Genomic DNA, 17,016 nt, shown 5'->3' with positions numbered 1-17,016 from the left:
TCTCTAATCTATTGAACTGACTTGCCATAGACAGATTGTGATCAAAGTTGTACATACAGAACCAAGGGAAAGGGAATTTTCTGGGTCTTCATTTTAAAATTCAATTTTGAAATCTTATCTCAGGTTTCTCTCTTTAGTCAAGGCAAAAAAAAAAAAAGAGGAGGGTGGAGGGAACATCCTTTAGACTTGTGCCTGAATATTGTGTAATGAATGATAACATATCTTTGGGGGAAAAATTGAGTTTTATGTATTATAAGAGGGTATCTATTCTTGTGGGTATAAAGCAGTACCACTTAATCTCTTTCAAGTTAACACATTTTCTAAATCTGGGGTTCTATGAAGGGTCACAGAATAAATATTTTAGTTTTTGTGGGTCATACCATCTCTGTGACAACTATGTAACTCTGCAGAGTGAATGTAGCCACAGACAATATGTAAGTGACTGGGCATGGCTATTTTCCAATAAAACTTTATTTACAAAAACAGGTGACAGACTGGATTTGGCTTTGTTTGCTGATCTCTACTCTAAATTCATTAGAGTTCTTGAAGGTTATTGCATTTAGGAAATCAAAAACATCAATTTGCCTTTGATAACAATAGGAATAACTAGCACTCATTAGACACTATGTGCCAAGTACTGTTCTGAACTGTTCACTAATTCATCTAATCTCCATACCAATTTTCTTTCCATGGGTTAACTAACCTCTTTAAAATCTCATACTCAGCAGGTGGTGAAGCAGGGATTTGCACCTGTAAGTTTAATTTCAGAGTCTGAACTTTTAACTCTGAAAAGTAAATATTAGCGGGGAGACAGGTCACCCTTTTCCAGTGTCACCTTATTATTTTGCACTGGGTAAAGACTGGCAGTTGAGCTTACCTCACAGTTTTGTATCGTCCAACTGGCTGCTTTACACCCACTTCAGGACTGGTTAGCCCTAGTTCACCAGGCTGCAGTTTCCCTATGTAGATAGCATAGGAAAAAGGATGAGGGTCAGGCCGCATCCCTTTGTACTGTGCTGGCTCCATTCTTCACAACATGCCACAAGAACTTGTAGAGGTGCATTCAAATTGTCAGAAAGTCTTGGTGTGAATAATGGGATTTCTGCCTTAACAGGGCAATATGTGGAACTGTATACTACATAGGTCTATCCCTACAGCCCCAAGAAAAAGCATTAAAAAAAGACAAACCTTTTACATGGGAGCCCATGATTAGAAACACCTTTGTTTTTCACCTAACTCTGTAATTCTGAGACTCCTCTCCTCTTCAAGGAGCTTCTTTCTTCAAAACTGCTCAGTCTGAATCCTCATTCACTTTTTTTTTTTTTTTTTTTTTTTTATGGTGAAATCTCACTTCCAACCCACAGAGCGTGGTGTGGAGCTTGGCTCTATCTCCTTGCTTCACACTCCAGGCAATGTGTGGAATCCAGCAACCTGTACAATTCCATCAATAGATTCTGTCTTCTGACTGACAACCACTAGGGCTCAGCCAATGGAGAGCCTGGGCAGTAAGGACAGGATGTGCATTCCTTCACTCCTTTCCTTCAAGTTAGCTGAGATGGTCAGTTTTACGTGTCAATTTAGCTTTATTTTCCAGTTATTTAATCAAACACTAATCTAGATGTTGCTGTGAAAGTAATCTTTAGATATGATTAAAGTCTATAATTGGCTCTATGTAAGGAAGATTATCCTAGGTAATCTGGACAGGCCTGATTCGGTCAGTTGAAAGCACTTAAGAGCATAACTGAGTCTTCTAAGAAGACCAAATTCTGCCTGCGGACAGGAGCTTCATCCTGTGCCTAAGAGTTCCAGCCTATTATACACATTTTGGCCTTGCCTTGCTAGTCTCTACAATTACATAAGCCAATTCCTTGCACTTAATGTCTTAATGTTTATCTCCTACTAGTTCTGTTTCTCTGGTTGAATCCTGACTGATATAGTAGCCTTGAGCTGGCTTATGTCTCTTAACCAAAGGCCAATGCTCCTGTCAAGTGACTGACTCTATATGACTTTCTTTCCTTTCTGTTCTGCAACTGCTTCTGGCCAAAGGGTGGTAACAGCCTAAGTTATTGAATAATTACTACAAGTATGTATACCCCATACTTGTATATAATCCCTTTGTAATTAAATTAACTAAATTAATTAAATTAACTTTAATTTTAATTTTAATTAAATTAATTAATTTAATTAATTAAATTAACCTATTTTGAGTGTGCTGTTTCCTCCTGAAACCTAAGTGATACATCCACTAATAAGAATACTTAGAAAACAATCATCACTTTGTCTGATACGTCATTTGCAAATATCTTTTCCCATTCTGTTGGTTGCCTTTTACTTTTGTTGATTGTTTCCTTTGCAGTGCAGAAGCTTTTTATCTTCATGAGGTTCCAATAGTTCATTTTTGCTATTAATTCCCTTGCCTTTGGAGATGTGTCAAGTAAGAAATTGCTGTGCTGAGGTCAGAGAGGTTTTTTCCTCCTTTCTCCTCTAGGATTTTGATGGTTCCTGTCTCACATTCGGGTCCTTTATTCATTTTGAGTTTATTTTTGTGAATGGTGTAAGAATGTGGTCTAGTCTCATTCTTCTGCATGTTGCTGCCCAGTTCTCCCAGCACCATTTGTTAAAGAGACTGTCTTTTTTCCATTGGATATTCTTTCCTGCTTTGTCAAAGATTAGTTGGCCATACTTTTGTGGGTCCAATTCTGGAGATTCTATTCAATTCCATTGGTCTATGTATCTGTTTTTGTGCCAATATCATGTTGTCTTGATGATTACAGGTTTGTAGTAGAAGCTAAAGTCTGGGATTGTGATGCCTCCCATTTGGTCTTCTTCTTCAATATTACTTTGGCTATTCGGGGTCTTTTGTGATTCCATACAAATTTTAGGATTGTTTGTTCTAGCTTCGAGAAGAGATTGGGATTGCATTGAATATATAAATAGCTTTGGGTAGTATTGACATTTTAACAATATTTATTCTTCCAATCCATGAGCACGGAATGTTTTTCCACTTCTTTGTATCTTCTTCAATTTCCTTCATAAGCTTTCTATAGTTTTCAGCATACAGATCTTCTACATCTTTGGTTAGGTTTATTCTTAGGTATTTATGATTCTTGGTGCAATTGTGAATGGGATCAGTATCTTTATTTGTCTTTCTTTGCTTCATTATTAGTGTATAAGAACGCAACTGATTTCTGTACATTAATTTTGTATCAAAGGGCTAGTATACAAAATCGATAAAGAACTCACCAAACTCCACACCCGAAAAACAAATAATCCAGTGAAGAAATGGGCAGAAGACATGAATAGACACTTCTCTAAAGAAGACATCTAGATGGCCAACAGGCACATGAAAAGATGCTCAATCCCACTCCTCATCAGGGAAATACAAATCAAAACCACACTGAGATACCATCTCACACCAGTCAGAGTGGCTAAAATGAACAAATCAGGAGATTATAGATGCTGGCGAGGATGTGGAGAAATGCAAACTGGTGCAGCCGCTATGGAAAACAGTGTGGAGGTTCCTCAAAAAATTAAAAATAGATCTACCCTATGACCCAGCAATAGCGCTACTAGGAATTTACCCAAGGGATACAGGAGTGCTGATGCATAGGGGCACTTGTACCCCAATGTTTATAGCAGCACTCTCAACAATAGCCAAATTATGGAAAGAGCCTAAATGTCCATCAACTGATGAATGGATAAAGAAATTGTGGTTTATATATACAATGGAATACTACTTGGCAATGAGAAAGAATGAAATATGGCCTTTGTAGTAATGTGGATGGAACTGGAGAGTGTTATGCTAAGTGAAATAAGTCAGGCAGAGAAAGACAGATACCATATGTTTTCACTCTTATGTGGATCCTGAGAAACTTAACAGAAGATCATGGGGGAGGGGAAGGAAAAAAAAAAGTTAGAGAGGGAGAGAACCAAACCACAAGAGACTCTTAAAAACTGAGAACAAACTGAGGGTTGAGGGGGTGGGGGGAGGGAGGGGAAAGTGGGTGATGGGCATTGAGGAGGGCACCTGTTGGGATGAGCACTGGGTGTTGTACGGAAACCAATTTGACAATAAATTTCATATTTAAAAAATATTTTTAAAAATGAAACTAAAAAAAGATCTCTTAAGATTCTATGGAAAAAAAAAGAAAACAACCATCAAATGTACTAATTCATTTTTTTGAATTATTATTGAGTGCCTATTATGAGCTAGACAAGTGTGAAGCTCAAGAAATGTGATGATTAGCGGCACCTGGGTAGCTCAGTCGGTTAAGCATCTGACTTCAGCTCAGGTCATGATCTCACGGTTTGTGAGTTCAAGCCCCGGGTCTGGCTCTGTGCAGACAGCTCAGAGCCTGGAGACTGCTTCGGATTCTGTGTCTCCCTCTCTCTCTGCCCCTCCCCTGCTTGTTTTCTGTCTCTCTCAAAAATAAATAAACATTAAAAAAGAAATTTAAAGACGAAGAAATGTGATGATTAATAAAAACAGCATTCATTCTGCAGAGTTACATAGATCCTAAGATGAGGCCTGAAGTCAGAGGAAAAAAAATGAGCCAGGCAAAGAGAGGTGTGGGGTAAATGGTGTATGTGTATGGGGGGGCTGAGGGCCACTGGGCACAGAGGGGAGATAGCACAAGTTGCAGAAGCAAGCAGAAGCCAGACCATGAAGGACCTTGCTGTCATGTTAAAGAGTTGGGTAGGGAAGCCATTGAAGGGTTTCAGGCCTGGAGATGCTGTGATCACAGTTGAGTTGTAGAAAGATCACTCTGCAGAGTGAAGAAAATACTGAAGGAGTGAGGCTGGGGTCCTAGTGATGCAGGCAAGAGATGATATGCCTTGCATAATAGCAGGAGATGGTCCAGAAAAAGAGAAAATGGTAGATTTCTATAGATGCTTGGAAAATAAACAACTGATTTCCAGGAGAAACAGGATTTGTGCTCTGGGGGATTGGGAAGGTGAAGGAAAAAGAAGAGTGAAAGTATCTCTTAGTTTTCAGCATTGTCTGGATGACTGATGGTGCAGTGTCTGAGATAGGAAACAGGTTTTGGGTGAAGGAAATGAGGTTAGTTATAAACATGCTGAATTCAAGGAATCTGTGAGGTATGTACAAGGAGAATGAGTAACAGGATATACACGTCTGAAGCCCAGAAGAGAGTTTTGGACAAGAAGTAAAAATCGGAGATTCATTAGCAAATCAGTGATAATTGATACCAATGGACTGATTGAGAAATTTAGGGAAAGAATATAAAGTGAGAAAGAGTAGGGTCTCAGACCAAAGCAAGGAATGCCATATTTGGAGGGATGGTGAAGAAAGGATCCTATGAAGGAATCCGAGAAGCAGGAGAGAGAGAAAAATCCATGAGAAGGGGAGTACTCCTAAAATCTGAGAAGAGAATGTTTCAAGTCGTTTTCATTTAAAAGTGGAGCAAGATGGTTTTGGAAATTGTAGTAGGGAATGAAGAAGACATCAGCCCCTCTTTTTCACCCAGATGGATTGGAGGAAATGTGTAACTTCTACTTGAAAGACTGCAGAAGTTGTAGTCTCCTTAAGGGAGACCTGTGTCTTAATTAAGGCAAGGTGTTATATGTTCTGAGAAAAGAGAGGGTTTTCCTTTTTTGCAGAAGGGATTTCCAGAGGATATAGTTTAAGTCTAGACAAAATGCCCAGAGAAGTGTGGAGATGTGTTCATAGGGTAGTGGTATGCCTGGAGCAGTCTTGTCCATTCCTATTACCACCACAGTGTTCCTAACATACCAGCAAATTCCAAGCACCATCTCTCTGCATAATAATATTATCCAGACATATATATGATAGTCATCTGCATATTCAGGACTCCATGACAGTGACCAATGGGCCAATAAATAAGAAGAAATCTTGTGCAAAATAAAATAAATCTGACATACATAGTATTAATTTGATAAGCTCCATATGCTGCTGTGTACATCAGTGATTCCCAGATGATGGATCAAGAAGAAATTTTCCCTGATTTGAGGCAAGATGACAAAAATGCAAATAATGTAGTGAGTTTTCTCATATAGCTGAATTTATTCAAATTTAATAATTGTCCTTTACTGTTAAGTTATATTATTCCTTCACTTTTTCGGTTATTGAGATTGGTTCTTTTATGAAACAATGGTAATAATAAATGACAATTTATCTTAGTGATCATTTTTGCTAAGATAAAAGTGTGGCAACCTATTGATTTTGCTGGTATTTGAAAACTTCAAATCTGGAAACTGCTCATTGGTTTCCACACTGGTGAATATTTTTTGTCAGTCTGACATAATTTGTTCATACCAATTAGGAATTAAGAAGGCAGGACTTAAATTTATTTGATGTAATAGTTTTTTTGTCAGTTGCCAAGTAACACCTATGAGCATTCCCTTTGGGGAATCTAGTGGATGTGTGAGAACTCTAAGAATGAAGATTTCTGTATTCGATTATACTTGGTAAGCTTTGCATACCAAATCTCTCTCGCGTGTTTCATAATGTACATATCACACAAAAGACTAAGAAGTCCTGGAGTCAAGAAATCAGTTAAATTTTGTTTATTAGATGAACAAACAAATTTGTTTGCCGCAGGAAAATTTTTTTCTGACACACCTAATTAACATCTCCTGGAATAATCTCCTGTTAAGAACCAGTTTAAGAAGTGTTTGAATAGTTGCTCTTGAATAATAATCAAATATGTGTCTCCATGCTACATACAGGAAATTCAATCAAAGCTGAAGTGGAATTTTTGAATTTACACTGAATATTTAAGGGATTTTTTAAATGTATGTTTAATGTATGTTTATGATATTCAATATTGAAGTGCAATTTCATTTGTTTTTAATTATATCATACTGATTTTTAAATACCTCTGTGTGTTGGCCATGCTCAAAAATAACAAATATTTATGTGGCATTTACCATGTTCCAGGCACTATTCTAAGCACTTTTAGATGTGTTAACTCATTCATTCTTCAAAATTTCCTACAAGATAATACTATTATTATCCCCATTTTATGGATGAAGGTACTGAGCCACCGAGGGATTATGTGACTTGTCCAAGATCATACAGTTGGGTTCAGAGCTCAAACCTTTGATCACTCTGCTGTGCTGCTTTCTGATGGGCTCCTTATAGCTGGCATGGTCTGCCAAAGCTCAATTTACTGCTGCATGGTTGGATTGGCCACCTATAAACTTGCCTAAAGAACGAATGATGGATTGAGGTGCTCTGAAACTATTCAACAAGGATTCATCTGATCAGGATTGACTGTTTCTCAGGCTTAGTGCTACCATAAGACATCGTGAACTTTCCACAGACTTTGGAAATAGTAACAGCCCAGGGTGAATCCTTGTTGAAAAGAGTGGATTGACCACACATCTAAGAAACCATGGACTCAGAGGAAGAGTCTACCTCTGGTCTCCTCTGGAAGGAGTTGGCCAGGATGCACTAACTTCTTGGTCTGGATTTACTCTAGGAGAGGCTCTGGTTTCAAGGCTCTTGTCACAAGGGCTTCTAGGAAGTGGTTAGATTAGTGATGGCTAGTGTCTGAGGCTGGGGTGAGGGACACAGTTTGTGGAATTGGGGGCAGAGGACTGTTGATCCCTAATTGGGCCTCCTCCCTAATTCTCTGTTCAGTTCTTACACTGTCATATACAATTAACCTTTCATTTGAGAAGAAATAACATTCTGCTTTTGTACTTGTTAGGAAATTGCTCACATAAAACGAGTGACTCAGTTGGCTTCTAGTGAAACTATTATTTGCCACTAGTAGAAGGTCTGTAAACCTTCAGTACTAATTTAAGTCCCTGATTGTTCTGCTCTTGTGCTTTGTGGCCAAATTATATTGGAAAAAGACTTCCAAGTACCTCTGGCTACTTTCAAAGTTCATCCTGAGTTTCAATCACATGTAGGGTTTGTTTTTTTAAAAAACATATCAAAGCCAATCCTCCTGGGGGTGGGAAGGGGAGACTGAAACATTGAATTTAAATAAATTAAAGCAAGAACTAAATCTAAAGAAAATAAGTAGAGAGGAGTTGAAATTAGAGTCCTACCTCTAAACAGCAAACATAGTTTTAACAAAACCATATAACACTGTCAGTTACACAAAATCATGGGGAACCCACAAATATAAGTAGTAAATTTATTTGGCTAATTTGGAGTGTAAACAGGCATAGGAGGCAAGAGAAGGTATTTGTCTGTTCCTGGGACATTAACAGTATCCAAGGTTGGAAAGGAAGAAAACTCTATTCTATGAAGGGGTATTTTTTTTTAATGTATGTTTATTTACTTTGAGAGAAAGCACAGATGAGGGAGGGGCAGAAAGAAAGAGGGAGACAGAGAATCTGAAGCAGGCTCCAGGTTCCGAGAGTGCACGCAGTGCAGAGCCCAAGGCGGGGCTCGAACTCACAAACTTTAAGGTCATGACCTGAGCCAAAGTTGGACGCTTAACTGACTGAGCCACCCAGGATCCCCAGTGGGTAGTTTCTTACTGTTTCCTAAAATAAAACTTTACTTCCTGTTATCATATTTTTGCCCCTTTCAAAAGAAGAAATTTCTATTTTATCACAGCAGGAGATGGTCATCCTGGAAATCAAATGGTAGGGTGTCTTTGAAATTGCTTGACAAAATCATATTGAGATAAAATCACTTTGCTCATTCAGAGACCCAGCAAAATATTTGGGGGCCAAAACTGGTTGACAGACTATTTGCTGATAAGTTTCTATGTCAGAGGAATTCAAGCTTTTGAGAAGTCCCATGCTAGTATTCTTTTGGGTTGCCAGTTTGTTTTTACTAGTAATTGCACATTAAAACTCCACTTTGTTTCACTTAACAGATGACATCTGAGACTGCAGGTGACAAAAGACAGATTATCAGGGGAAGTTGCGGAAAGTCCTTCCAAACTATTTTAAGAAAAGAAATATTTTAAGCCAGGAGTAATTAAACCCAGCCGGGTCTAAAGTCAAGGTGCACAGGCTACATAGTGCATATCCCTATAATTAAATGATTTTGTGGTTTAGCCTAGTCTTTCATTCAGAAATGAGTCTATTGTTTGATAGAGCAAAATAGAACAGAAAAATCTTAAATATTAGCAGATAAATTATAGTCTACAATAGATTATTTTCTTAATTATCTGTGTTCTTATAAAATGCAGGATAAAGAATGCCTGTAAATGTCTCAAATCACATACTCATGTCTTATTCTCTGAATAGCTTTTTGGATATTTATTTAATTCTTCATTTTTAGATAAGGGTATATTTATATATAACATATATAAATAAATATATATAATTACATATATATATGTATGTGTGTGTATACATATATATGTATATATATATGTGTATACATATATATACACATATATATAAACATATATATGTATACATATATACACATATATATAAACATATATATGTATACATATATATGTAAACATATATATATACATATATATAAACATATATGTATATATAAACATATATATGTATATATATGTGTATACATATATATATATATACATATATATAAACACTGGCTTAATAGCATAACAAGAATCTTATATGCATAGAAAAAATGCCTAGATGGCATTGCAAGTATTTTTTTGTTCATTCTCTGAGACCCAGCTGGAAGGTCATCTTCACAGGAAGGTTTTTCAGCTTTATTAATGCAAAGTCAGTTGTTCCCTTTTCTCTGCTCCCACAGCACTTAGTCCAGACCTCCACTATAGCATTTGTCTATTACTGTAGGGTAATTATTTGGCTCCCTTTAGGCGGGGAACTTCTCAGAAGCAGAGAACTTGGTTTACTCATTGTTATGTCTCTGTCACCTGGCAGAGTGTGTGGTATACAGTAGGCACATAATCAGAAATATTGACCAACTGTCTTTTCAATGGGAAGTGATTGTAGAACTATGCAGATACAGCTATAATCTAGAGGCTGAAACTGTTTGAGACTTATTTTTTGCCTTTTAGCTTGCCTGGTACTTCTGTCCAAAAGTCTGCCTGGCCTTGATTTCTATGTATGATCTTGTTTGATCTTCTAGTGTGCCAATTCTCCCAGAGAATGGCTCAACACACTGGTTATGCTAACTTAACTTGTGTTATACTGAACTCAATGTGAGATTAGGGGGCTGTAGGAGAAAATTCAGAAATCTCTGGCCTTTATATAAAGATTTGAATGTAAGAATTAACACGTTTCCACCTGTCCAACAATAGTGTGCCTTTATAGTTACCTCATCCCACTCTCTGTAGGGCTTTGACTGGGCAGTCTTTCTGCCATCCAGTCTTTAACTTAATTTTATTGTGTTTTAAAAAACAGTGGCCAACTAATCTTTGACAAAGCAGGAAAAAATATCCAATGGAAAAAAGGCAGTCTCTTCAGCAAATGATGTTGGGAAAACTGCACAGCAACATGCAGAATGAACCTGGACCACTTTCTTACACCATACACAAAAATAAATTCAAAATTGATGAAAGACCTAAACTTAAGACAGGAAACTATCAAAATCCTAGAGGAGACAATAGGCAACAACCTCTTTGACCCCAGCCACAGCAACTGCTTACTTGACATGTCTCTGCAGGCAAGGGAAACAAAAACAAAAATGAACTATTGGAACCTCATCAAGATTAAAAGCTTCTGCACAGTGAAGGAAACAATCAGCAAAACTAAAAAGCAACCAACATAATGGCACAATATATTTGCAACTGACATATCAGATAAAGGATTAGTATCCAAAATCTATAAAGAACTTATCAAACTCAACACCCAAGAAAACAATCTAGTGAAGAAATGGGCAAAATACATGAACGGACACTTTTCCAAATCAGACATCCAGATGACCAAAAGACACATGAAAAAATGATGAATACCACTCATCATCAGGGAAATACAAATCAAAACCACAATGAGATACCACCTCACACCTATCAGAATGGCTAAAATTAACAACTCAGGCAACAACAGATGTTGCCAAGGATGCAGAGAAAGAGCAGTATTCCCACTGCTGGTGGGAATGCAAACTGGCACATCCACTCTGGAAAACAGTACAGAGGTAAATTAAAAATGGAACTACCCTATGACCCAGCAATTGCACTACTAGATATTTATCTAAAGGATACAAAAGTGTTGATTCGAAGGGGCAGATGCACCACAACGTTTATAGCAGCACTATTGGCAATAGCCAAAGTATGGAAAGAACCCAAATGCCCATCAACTGATGAATGGATAAAGAATATGTGGTATATACATACAATAGAATATTACTTGGTGATCAAAAAGAATGAAATCTTACCATTTGCAAAAATGTGGATGGAACTAGAGTGTATTATACTAAGTGAAATAAGTCAGAGAAAGACAAACATCATATGATTTCATTCATATGTGGAATTTAAGAAACAAAATAGATGAACATAGGGGAAGAGAAGCAAAAAAAAGATAAAAACAGAGAGGGAAACAAACCATAAGAGACTCTTAAATACAGAGAACAAACTGAGGGTGGCTGGTGTGGTGTTGGGTGGGGGGAATGGGCTAAATGGGTGATGGGCATTAAGAAGAGCACTGGGTGTTATATGTATGTGATGAAACACTAATTTCTGTTCCTGAAATCATTATTACACTATAGGTTAACTAACTTTGATTTAAATAAAAATTTTAAAAAATGAGAGACTGAAAAAGTTAAAGAATAAAAACAAGTTTTATTGAGATATAATTTATATCCATATACTTTACTTATTTAAAGTGTACAATTCAATGGTTTTCAGTATATTCATAGAATTGTTTAGCCAACACTACTAATTCCAGAATACTTTCAACATCTTCCCCCAAACTCTGGACCAATTGGTAGCTATTTCCTATTTCTCACCAACCCCTACCCGCCAGTCCTAGGCAACCACTAATTTACCTTCAGTTTCAATAAATTTGCCTACATGTAAATGGAATCATACAATATCTAATCTTTTGTGTCAGTCTTCTTTCATCTAGCATGTTTCCAAAGGTCATCTCTGTTGTACATGCATCATTACTTTATTCCCTCTTATTGCTGAAGAATATTCCATTGTATGTATATATCACAGTTTATTTATCTATTCATTAGTTGATGGACACTAGGGCTATTACTACTTGTTGGCTGTTATGAATAGTGCTTCTAGAACATTCCTGTGTAAGTTTTTGTGTGGACATATGGTTTCATCTTCTTGAATGTATACCTAGATGTGGAATTGTTGGTTTACATGGTAACTCTACGTTTAACATTTTGAGGAACTGCTCTTCTGTTTTCCAAAATGACTGTACCATTTTACACTGACACTAGCAAGTATGAGACTTCCAGTTTTCCTACATCCTCACCAATACTTGCTGTTGTCTGTCTTTTTGATTATAGCCAACCTAGTGGTTGTAAAGTGGTAACTCATTGTATTTTGAGTTTTATTTATTATGAGCTAATGATGTTGAACATTTTTTTCATGGGCTTAATGGCCATTTGCATACATTCTAAGGAGAAAAGTCTATTCAGATATTTTGCCCATTTTAAAATTAAGTTATTATTTAATTATTGAGTTGTAAGAGTTCTTTATATATTCTAGGTAGGAGTCCCTTAACAGATATATGATTTGCAAATATTTTCTCCCATTTGTGGGTTTCCTTTTCACTTTTTTTGGTGACAACTTTTGCAACATAAAAGTTTTTCATTTTGATGTAATTCAATTTATCTATTTTTTTTTTCTTTTATTGTTTGTGCTTTTGGTGTCAAGCCTAAGAAACCATGGTCTTCTCTAAGGTCATGAAAATTTAGGCCTTTTTAAAAAAGAGTTTTATAGTTTCAGCTCTTACATTTAGATTTTGCATCTATTTTGAGTTAATTTTTGTATACGGTGTGAGACAAAGGACCAATTCATTATTTTGCATGTGGCTATCCAGTTGTCCAAGAACCCTTTGTTGCAAACATTATTCTTTCCCCACTGAATGGTCTTGACAATTAATTGACTATAAATGCAAGGCTTTATTTCTGTTCTCTAAATTCTATTCCACTGATCTACATGGCTATCTTTATGGCAATACTATCCTTACTTTATTATTGTAGCTTTGTAGTAAGTTTTAAAATTGGCATGTGTGAGTTCTCCAACTTTGTTCTATTTTTTTTTTAATTTTGAGAGAGAGAAAGAAAAAGTGCAAGCTGGGGAGGGGCAGAGAGAGAGAGAGGGAAACAGAAGATCTGAAGCAGGCTCTGAGCTGACAGCAGAGAGCCCAGTGAGGGGCTTGAACTCAAGAACTGTGAGATCATAGCCTAAGCGTAAGTCCAAAACTTAACCGACTGAGCCACCCATGTGCCCCTGTCCTTCCGTTTCAAGATTTTTTTTTTTGCCTTTTCTGGGTCCCTAGTATTTCTATATGAATTTTAGGATCAGTTTTGTAATATCTGTAAAGAAGCCACTTGGGATTTTGATAAAGACTGAAGTGAATCTCTAAATCAATTTGGGGGGAGTACTGCCAATGAACATGGGTGTATCCATCGTATCTAATTCATGAAAATTACATATCTTTTCACCTATTTACATTGTCTTTTCTTTATTTCACAATGTCTCATACCACAATACACATTTTGCACTTTGTGGAATTTATTTCTAAGTCTTTTTTTCTTTTGATGCTATAGTAGATGGAACTGTTTTAATTTCATTTCAGATTGTTCATTACAAGTGTATAGAAACAATTCATTTTTGTATGTTGATTTTGTATCCTATAGCTTTGCTGAATTTATTCATTAGTTTTAATAGTTTTTCAGTGAATTCCTTAAAATTTTCTGTATACAAAATCATGTCATCTGTAAATATAGTTTTACCTCTTACTTTCAAATCTATATGCCTTTTATTTCTTTTCTTTCAAGCACTCCCCCACCTCACCATAAAATAGTTCACCTAGAACCTGTAGTACAATGTTATATAGAAGTTTTGAGAGTGGACATCTTCATTTTGTTCTTGATCTTAGGGAAAACATTCAGTTTTTCACCATTAAGTACGATAATATTAACTGGGTTTCTTCACAGATACACTTTATCAGGTTGAGGAACTTCCCCTCTATTAGTTTTTTAGTTGTATGTGTGTGTTTTTAATTGTGAAAGGGCATTGGATTTTGTGACATGATTTTTGTGCATCTATTGAGATGCATGTGACTTTTGTCTTTTATTCTATTTGATATATTACATTAATTGATTTTTAAAAACATTTTAAATGTAGAATTTTATTTCTTTATTTTACTTTAATTCCACTCAGCATACAGTACAATATTAGTTTCAGGTGTACAATATAGTGATTCAACACTTCCATACAACACCCAGTGCACCCCTTCATCCCCATCACATATTTAGCCCATCCCCCTGCCCCAGCAATCGCCAGTTTGTTCTCTGTAATTAAGAGTCTGTTCCTTAATTTCTCTCTTTTCTCCCCTTTGCTCATTTATTCTATTTCTTAAATTCCACATATAAGTGAATCACATAGTTTTTGTCTTTCCTCTGATTGACTTCTTTCACTTAGGATTATGCTCTTTAGCTCCATCCATGTCATTGCAAAGGGCAAAATTTCATTCTTTTTTTATGACTTAATACTATTCCATTATATATATTTTGGCATATATACATGCCACATCTTCTTTATACATTCATCAATCAATGGATAATTGGGCTGCTTTAATATCTTGCCTATTGTAAATAATGCTGCAATAAACACAGGGGTGCATGTATCCCTTTGAATTAGTGTTTTTGTATTCTTTCAGTAAATACCTAGTAGTGCAATTGCTAGAGCATAGAGTAGATCTATTTTTAACTTTGTCAGGAACCTCCATGCTGTTTTCCACAGTGGCTGTACCAGTTTGCATTCCTACCAATAGTGCACAAGGGTTCCCTTTTCTCCACATCCTTGCCAACACCTCTTGTTTCTTGTGTCGTTGATTTTATTTATTTATTTATTTATTTATTTAATGTTTATTTATTTTTTCATGTTTATTTATTTTGGGGAGAGAGGGAGAGATATTAAGCAGAGGAGGGGCAGAGAGAGAAGGGGACAGAGGATTTGAGGCAGGCTCTGTGCTAATAGCAGAGAGACGGATGTGGGGATCAAACTCAAGACCTGCAAGATCATGACCTGAGCTAAAGCCAAACGCTCAACTTACTGAGCCACCCAAGCTCAGTTTTTTATAGTTTGGATACTAACCCTTTATCAGATATGTCATTTGCGAATATCTTCTCACATTCCATAGGTTGCCTTTTAGTTTTGTTGATGGTTTCTTTTGCTGTGCAGAAACTTTTTATTTTGACGTAGTCCCAATAGTTTATTTTTGCTTTTGTTTCCCTTGCTTCAGGAGATAATAGCTAGAAAAAAAGTTGTTATGGCTGATGTCAAAGAGGTTATGGCCTGTGTGTTCTATTCTAGGATTTTTACGGTTTCCTGTCTCACATTTAAATCTTTTATCCATTTTTATTTTATTTTTGTGTATAGTATAAGAAAGTGGTCCAGTTTCATTCTTTTACATGCTGCTGTCCAGTTTTCCCAACAAGATTTGTTGAAGAGACTGTCCTTTTCCCATTGGATATTCTTTCCTGGTTTGTTGAAGATTAATTGGCCATACATTTGTGAGTTTATTTCTGAATTTTCTATTCTTTTCTATTGATCTATGTATTTTTGTACTAGTATCTTACTGTTTTAATCACTACAGTTTTGTAATATAACTTGAAGTTTGGATTTGTGTTGCCTCCAGCTTTGCTTTCCTTTTTCAAGGTTTCTTTGGCTATTTGGAGCCTTTTGTGGTTCCATACAATTTTAGAATTGTTTGTTCTAGTTCTGTGAAAAATGCTGCTGGTATTTTGATAAGGACTGCATTAAATGTGTAGATTGCTTGGGTAGTATAGACATTTTAACAATACTTGTTCTTCCAATCTGTGAGCATAGAATGTCTTTCCATTTCTTTGTATCATCTTCAATTTCTTTCATCAGTGTTTTATAGTTATCAGAGTACAGGACCCTCACCTCTTTGGTTAAGTTTATTCCGAGGTATCTTATTACTTTGGGTGCAATTGTAAACGGGATTGTTTTCTTAATTTCTCTTTCTGCTGCTTCATTATTGCTGTGTAGAAGTGCAACAGATTTCTGTACATTGATTTTGAATCGTGTAGCTTTACTGAATTCATTTATCAGTTCTAGCAGTTTTCTTGGTGGAGTCTTTAGGGTTCTCTCTATATAGTATCATGTCATCTGCAAATAGTGAAAGTTTTACTTCCTTACCAATTTGGATGCTTTTTACTTCTTTCTGTTGTTTGATTGCTGCATCTAGGACTTCCAGTACTATGGTGAATAAAAGTGGTAAGAGTGGACATCCTTGTCTTGTTCCTGACCTTAGAGGGAAGAACTCTGTTTTTCCCCTTTAAGGATGATATTAGCTGCGGTGTTTCACATACAGCCTTTATTATGTTAAGGTATGTTCCTTCTAAACCTACTTTGTTGAAGGTTTTTTTTTTTTTGTAATCATGAATGGATGTTGTACTTTGTGAAATGCTTTTTTCTGCATCTATTGAGATGATCATACGGTTCTTATCCTTTTTCTTATTGATGTGAGGTGTCTTGATTGATATGCAAATACTGAACCATCCTTGCAATCCAGGAATAAATCCTTCTTGATCATGGTGAATGATTTTTTCAATGTATTATTTAATTTGTTTCGCTAGTATTTTGTTGAAGATTTTTGTATCTATGTTCATCGGGGCTATTGGTCTGCAGTTCTCTTTTTTAGTGACGTCTTTATCTGGTTTTGGGTATCAGGGTAATGCTGGCATCATAGAATAAATTTGGAAGTTTTTTTCCCCCTTCTATTTTTTGGAATAGTTTGAGAACAATAGGTATTAACTCTTCTTTACATGTTTGGTGGAATTTTCAGGCACCTGGGTGGTTCAGTTGGTTAAGTGTCTGACTCTTGATTTTGGCTCAGGTCATGATCTCACAGTTTGTGAGTTTTAGCCCCATGTTGGTCTCTGTGCTGACATTGCAG

The 17,016-nt window shown here is 36.2% G+C and overlaps 2 long non-coding RNA genes across 4 annotated transcripts in view; one reads left to right on the top strand and one right to left on the bottom strand.

Moving 5' to 3' along the window:
* The window catches only part of LOC131509403 (uncharacterized), a 165,736-nt gene that overhangs the window by 30,641 nt on the left and 118,079 nt on the right, over positions 1-17,016 (bottom strand). The window contains exon 4 of one of the 2 annotated variants that reach the window (XR_009260471.1): positions 878-959. The exons of the other annotated variant lie outside the window; for it this stretch is intronic. This is a non-coding gene — a long non-coding RNA (uncharacterized LOC131509403). The remainder of the gene's footprint in view (positions 1-877; positions 960-17,016) is intronic. 2 annotated transcript variants of the gene reach the window in all.
* The window catches only part of LOC131509404 (uncharacterized), a 75,845-nt gene that overhangs the window by 41,976 nt on the left and 16,853 nt on the right, over positions 1-17,016 (top strand). The gene's annotated exons all lie outside the window — the stretch shown is intronic.

This window comes from Neofelis nebulosa, chromosome 4 (genome assembly GCF_028018385.1).
Source record: "Neofelis nebulosa isolate mNeoNeb1 chromosome 4, mNeoNeb1.pri, whole genome shotgun sequence".
NCBI classification, from domain to species: Eukaryota; Metazoa; Chordata; class Mammalia; order Carnivora; family Felidae; genus Neofelis; species Neofelis nebulosa.
Note: the sequence above shows the minus strand (reverse complement) of the source record. Positions and strands in the feature narration are given on the sequence as shown.